Source organism: Cupressus sempervirens, chromosome 7 (genome assembly GCF_028749045.1).
Source record: "Cupressus sempervirens isolate cs-2001-9-10 chromosome 7, ASM2874904v1, whole genome shotgun sequence".
Classification (NCBI taxonomy): Eukaryota; Viridiplantae; Streptophyta; class Pinopsida; order Cupressales; family Cupressaceae; genus Cupressus; species Cupressus sempervirens.
The window spans coordinates 155,007,987-155,014,748 of record NC_143124.1 but is presented as its reverse complement, the minus strand read 5'-3'; the positions used below and the strand labels follow the sequence as shown (position 1 = coordinate 155,014,748).

Genomic DNA, 6,762 nt, shown 5'->3' with positions numbered 1-6,762 from the left:
TAGATGAATCAAAAACATCGAATGGAGAGAGAGAGAGAGAGAGAGAGAGAGAGAGAGAGAGAGAGAGAAGGGGTCTTTTCGATCAGTGTGAATGCATCGTTGACACTTAGGGGTAGATATAGAGGCTAAATAGGGGTATGGGATTGTGAGAGGAGGGAGGAGAGACTTAAAGAGATTAAGGAGGCAGGGAGGAAGAGAGATGATGTAGAGATAAATGGTAATAAAGGAGAGGATATGGTAAGTAGGGGTGGAAATAGGACAAAGCAAGAAATGTAGGAAGATACATGAGGTGAGGAATTTGGGTCGGAGGGAGGGAACGGGGGGGAGAGAGAGAGAGAGAGAGAGAGAGAGAGAGAGAGAGAGAGAGAGAGAGAGAGAGAGAGAGAGAGAGAAATGTGGTAATTAGCAAATGGATGACAATTACAGTCTGAAAGAGATGGAGACATGATGAGAGAGAGAGAGAGAGAGAGAGAGAGAGAGAGAGAGAGAGAGAGAAAGAGAGAGAGAGAGAGAGAGAGAGAGAGAGAGAGAGAGAGAGGTGGTAATTAGCGGATGGATGAAAATTACAGTCCAAAAGAGATGGAGACATGATGAGAAGAGAGAGAGAGAGAGAGAGAGAGAGAGAGAGAGAGAGAGAGACAGAGAGAGACAGAGAGAGAGTGCTTAGATTTTGAGAGACATGGGCTAGGGCTATATAATAATCAAGAGGAATAGATGGTGAGAGGAGGAGAGGATATGGTAAGTAGGAATGGAAATGGGACAAAGGGAGAAATGTAAGACAATATGAGGTAGAAAGAGACAATGTAGAAGGGGAGAGTGATTAGGTAGAGAGAAAGAGAATAATTTTTAAAACTGTGTAAATGTGTAATTTTTAAAAGTATGCAAATGTGGAATTTCTAAAAAATATGTAAATAGATAAGTTTAAATAATATATAAATGACTAATTAAAAAAAATAAAATCAAATGAAAACTCTAATTCCATTCCAAAGTTTAATTCTAATTAGTTCAATAAAAAATAAATTTGATTATATTAATGATTATATAGCTAGTGATTTATTTATTTTTTCAAAGGGAATCTATTTCATTAAGAATATTTTTGAAGTGAGCATATAAAATCTATAATGTACCATAAAATATTATATATAATATTTATTATTTATCCTTGTAAATTACTAAATAATAATAATATTAAAAATTTATTAATTACAAATTTTCATAATATACTAACTATAATAAATTATAATTTTAAAAATAATGTGTTTCAATTTGCACCACGAGTGCTACTAGCCTATATATATATATATATATATATATATATATATATATATATATATATATATATATATATATATATATATATATATATATATATATATATATATATATATATATATATATATATATATATAATAAGTCGAGATATATCCTTCTCGAGACACCTATTTTCATAATATCACTTTGTGCAATAGGCACCACAGGAGGATATTGTAGGCTCATTTTATATATATATATATATATATATATATATATATATATATATATATATATAAAAGCTAGTATTTAATCCATTTATATTTTAGATTATAATATATAATCTAAATTATGTAAATTGTAATAATAATATATATTTAATGATTATATAATATTATACAATGGTTTGTTCTATGAATAGTCTTATAACTATTATCTTTTAATAACTCTCTTAAGGATTACTGTATTTATAGATCATTTAATATTTATAAGAGATTATCGTTTTATATATATATATATATATATATATATATATATATATATATATATATATATATATATATATATATATATATATATATATATATATATAAACTATATTTCCAATGTTTACAATTTATTTATTGTTTATGTTTATTGTATTAAAAATTAATTGTAAGACTATTTACTTTTATATTTTTATATTTATTGTTCTATCATTTTATATTAAAGTATTAATTTGTTATTTAATTCATTTAACTCATTAATATTATAATTATAATATAATATTTTACATAATTATGCTATAATTATATATATTGTTTTATTTTTATATTATTAAATATATCATTATTATATAATAGATTATAATATTATTATTCTTAATTATTATATTGTATAATATGACATTTGAATATTCATATCCTTTTAATTTAGACTCATGACATCATGTTCAAAATATTAAAAAAGTTACTTCATTATGGCCTATGACAAACTGACCAACATAATTAAAATTAGATATAAAACTGCCATGATAAATGATAAAGAGACAATAATTCAGGGTTCACTTCATAATCATACTAATAAATAATGCCTCCAGTCAACACGGCAATGTCATCCAAATATTTACTTTTCCTTTCTCCAAATCCAGGAGTTTTTAAAGCAGCAATCTTTAGTGCACCTCGAAGCCTGTTGACAACAAGGGTAGCCAGGGCTTCTTGCTCAATGTCTTCAGCAATTATTAAGATAGGATAACCACCATGATCTGCATCTTCCAATATGCCAATCATATCTCTTGCGTTTGCTATTTTCTTATCAACCAAAAAGAGCTGCAGGTTGAAAAGCAAAATAATTTCATTTCTGCTCATTTTAAAAACAGGCTAAAAATGGCAAAAATGATTTCGATCCATATATTAGTTACCTTACAATTCTCATACTCTGCTGTCATCTTCTCACTGTCTGTCACAAAATATGGGAAAATATATTGACAGTCGAATTGCATTCCCTCTACACTGTATAAATTATTTTCTGCACTTTTTCCTTCTTCAGGCCTCTGCAATCATATTTCCAACTTCATAATTGTTCCCAGCAATTACTGCAGCCACATCTACTAACTCGCTATCTTCAACCTGAACCATATCAAAAATACAAGGTTTGAAAATCTACAGAAATGGAACATCTGACTGAGGTTCTACACTATGATAAGAAATCCAGAGCAAAAGAACAGTCCATCCCCAATGTAATATGTAGTCTTACAAGACATAAGTAAACAATTATATTTCTTTTAACATACTGGGCAGGAAAATAGACATATAGACATCACTAGGTGTGAAGAAACTAAACATTTCATCTGACCAAAGACTCAAGCACCACTCAAAGTAATTCCAATAAGACCATACAGATATGGACGGGGATACAACTTCCTGCAGACCCCAGATACGAAAAAAATAGGGTACAACAGCACTTAATCAATATGTATTTCTAACAAATATAATATCAAATGAAACACACAGTACTCTAATGTCATGCATGACACAGTGCTATACATTTGATCTACTGAAGCTCATTGCTATCAGTTGGGCGGACGGGTGCAACGGGGAGGGTAATTAGTTTCCACTAAAATGAAAAAAAATATAACTTGGTCAGATGACAACCATCTCATACAGATTGTGAAACAAGCTCAACCAAATAATCAACACAATGATCCAAAAAGATAAAATTTACCTCCTTTGAAATCGCTTTTAGTTCAGTAACTAAACCTTTTACAGTCTTGTCAATACCCCTGGTAATCTGAATGGGATTTTCTCCAGCTCTAACAACCTGAACACAGAAACCCTTGCCTTCAGCTAATTCTTTTCAAATATCAGGTGATTGACCTCTTTCAATGTTTTATTTATCTTAAACATTGCAAAATTATTTATTTGATTTATATAAAAGGTGTTTTCACAGCACATTGAATCATATGATGATTTACAAGGATTCAGCTGCAGAGTTTAGAATTGAACTTCATCTGCCACATTCTATTTATTTTGTGATTTCTTAATCAAGCTTTGGAAAAGGCACTCTCGGATCCCATACTAGCAAAAGTACCTTTATGCTTTCAGCTATTAAACCTTGTGCAAGAACCACCGATGTGGTAGTTGCATCACCTGCCAAATCATTTGTCTTTGCTCCAGCTTGCCTCACCAACTTGGCTCCAATATTCTCGACAGGATCCTCTAATTCAACCTGTCATAGAGACAACAAAACTAAATTTTGCATCTAAAATGCACTTGCTGAAAATTTGGTTTCTTGGAAGCTGTTGTTTTTTATATACCACCTTATTCACAAATTAAACAAGTGAAGTATAAGCTAAAATATTAATTGACTCTGAAAGGCTTAGTAGTTGGCTATAGATGCACCCTTATGTGTGATCTTTTTTCTTAAATCAATATAAAAAGGTGTGGCCCCTCAGGCCACAATTTACGTGGAAATGAAAAAATGTAAAATAAGCATAGATATAAGATAAGAAAAATAAAAAACAATGCAATAATAACAAAAGCAATAGCCGTTGCTAAAGTCTACCCTTCTCATACTTTGTCACTTGCATAAGCTCAAAAGAAGAGATGCTATAAGCCCTGGAAAACACATAGCTGTTGAACCTAGGAATTCTCATAAAACTTTTCAATGTGGAAATCCTTTCTCATCATGCATCTGAAAAATAAGTCTCGCCATTTTTCTTAAAATTACAGACAATGAATTTAAGGCTATAAGAATGGACATGCCTACCATATATGACACTTTGGGTTTCAACGTTGAAACTAAAAGCATCAACATACGTTGGACAAAGCAATTTAAACAAATTGAAATGGAGCACCCAAACCAGGGATTGCTAAATCTCCTAATCAACCAGTTTTTACGCTCTGCAGTAACGACCTAGTATTTATACCAATTATGCTAATGTTTATGGAATATGTATCATAAATATTACCTCAAATCCGGCAGATTTTAGAGCTTCTAGACACTGACTTGTTGTACAGATGTCAGACAACCCATCCCCAAGTTCAATCTCTGCCTATCATTTAATAATTATGACACAACAAAAATGAGATATACTAGTTTCTTATAGAAGTACTATGCTTGAACTCTATATGATTCTTTCATAATTTAATACACAGACAGACTTCATTTGGGCGGGTCCAAACCTAAATCTTTTGGTGTTCTTCATTCTTTGGATCAAAAGAGTTAGTCATACACCACTCATATGCTGCAAATAGTTGACCAGGCTTAAGTACTCTTCTTATCTCTTTATAGCAGTCAACCTTACTCACCGGTTACATAAAGTTTGTGAGTATTGAGAATAAGGCATACAAGTGTAGAATACTATAACAAGTAAAGGAGACACTAATGTCAGCTTCTCAGTTAGTTAAACAAAAGATTTCATGATGAAGCATAAATTGCAGAAATGCAAATTTACGTATCTTAATCAATGGATAAATCTTGGATACTTACCAAATCTGGGGCATGACAAGTAGCCTCAATTGCATATATTGCATTAAAAGAATCATTTGCAAAAGGAATCTTCATGAAATCTCCCTACAAATCATATATCACAAATCAATTCTCAAAGAAATATACTTTCATGACAAATGTTTAGAGAAAGCAATTAACTGGTAATGAGCAATCTTCGAGCAATTCGATGTTGATGTGTGTATATATCATTTTTTCACCAACGAGAATTAAATTGACTTGAACCCCTAATCTGTGATGAAACTAGTACATTAATAGTCTCTACATTTAACCATAGGAGAAATTGTTTACCTTTACAAAGTCACAGGTTCTATTGACTCCACAGAGCCTATTTAGTTCTTGAAAATGAAAAACTTGAGCAAACTGGCAGGGCGCACCAAATATTGAATGGATAGACAATAGAACCCCTTTATTTTCCATCACGTTCTAGTCAATATAAGGTTGTACGTGCATAAATATCGCATTATTAACATTACATGGTAGATATACATTGAAGGGCAAAAGGAAGACATTTTCAATTGATTTAATTAAATCAAAAGCATGCATTTCAAGATATTATGTGTCCAAATAAGACTTATTTTAAGGGGAACTTACTATTCCTCTTGCTATTTGGTAAGCATTATTGTTCAAGCCTGTTATTAAAGTGCAACTGGAGACAAAGTCACATGGTAAAGGTTATATCATTCTCCAATCAGAGTATAAATGGTTTGCATGCTATTAAGAAAATTAACCATTATGTTTGTAAGTTTTGTCCAATGAATATCTAACAGTAACTACTAAAAGTAAAGACACAGAATAACTTGTTAAAGAAACAAAGGGGTGAGGCTAGGATTTAAGTACTGTATTGTTGACAGTATAATGATTATGTAGTGTACTTTTTATGATTTTTCTTCCTCTTTTTTTTGGTCCTATAAAGCAGAACTTCAAATGTATGTTAAATTTGTGTGATTTGCACAAGATGTCCAAAAGTCCAATGTTGCAGTGTCCATATTTTTCTATTCTATAATGTTGGAAAAAAAGCTTGACTCAGACTGACAATAAACTGACCACAAAGGGGCCAGTAGTTCAATAGTAGTAAATGGAAGGTTTTAGGTTTGAGTCCTAATTGGTCTATATGAGTTGTAGCTCAACAAATGGTATTAGAACCAAGATAAGAGCCCCAAGCACTTGATGTGTCACTTTAGAGGTGCATTGAATGTAAACGACATCCCATTCTGATAATGGATTGGTCATGAATGGGTCAATAGCTCAGCTGATATAGCACTTGAACAATAAATTAGAACCCTTAGGTATGAGGTTAGTTGGTTTGTATGAGCTGTAGCTCAACATAAAGAAAAAGGGAGCAAAGAATTAGCAAAGATTCCAAAAACCCAATAGCAAGTTCATGAGATATTAAAGCTAGATCCTCACGCACATTTTCACTTCTAGAAAGTGCAAGAAGACTCTTAAATCCCAAGTGATACATGTAAGCAGAGAATCTGTTAAGTGTGTGAGGTAGTCACTGAACCATTAATCATCTCTTCA

The 6,762-nt window shown here is 31.5% G+C and overlaps 1 pseudogene; it reads right to left on the bottom strand.

Annotated features, from left to right (window-relative positions):
• Nucleotides 1–2,309: 2,309 nt before the first annotated feature.
• On the bottom strand, nucleotides 2,310–2,867 carry LOC149545987 (chaperonin 60 subunit beta 2, chloroplastic pseudogene; annotated as a pseudogene).
• Between the last annotated feature and the right edge of the window lie 3,895 nt (nucleotides 2,868–6,762).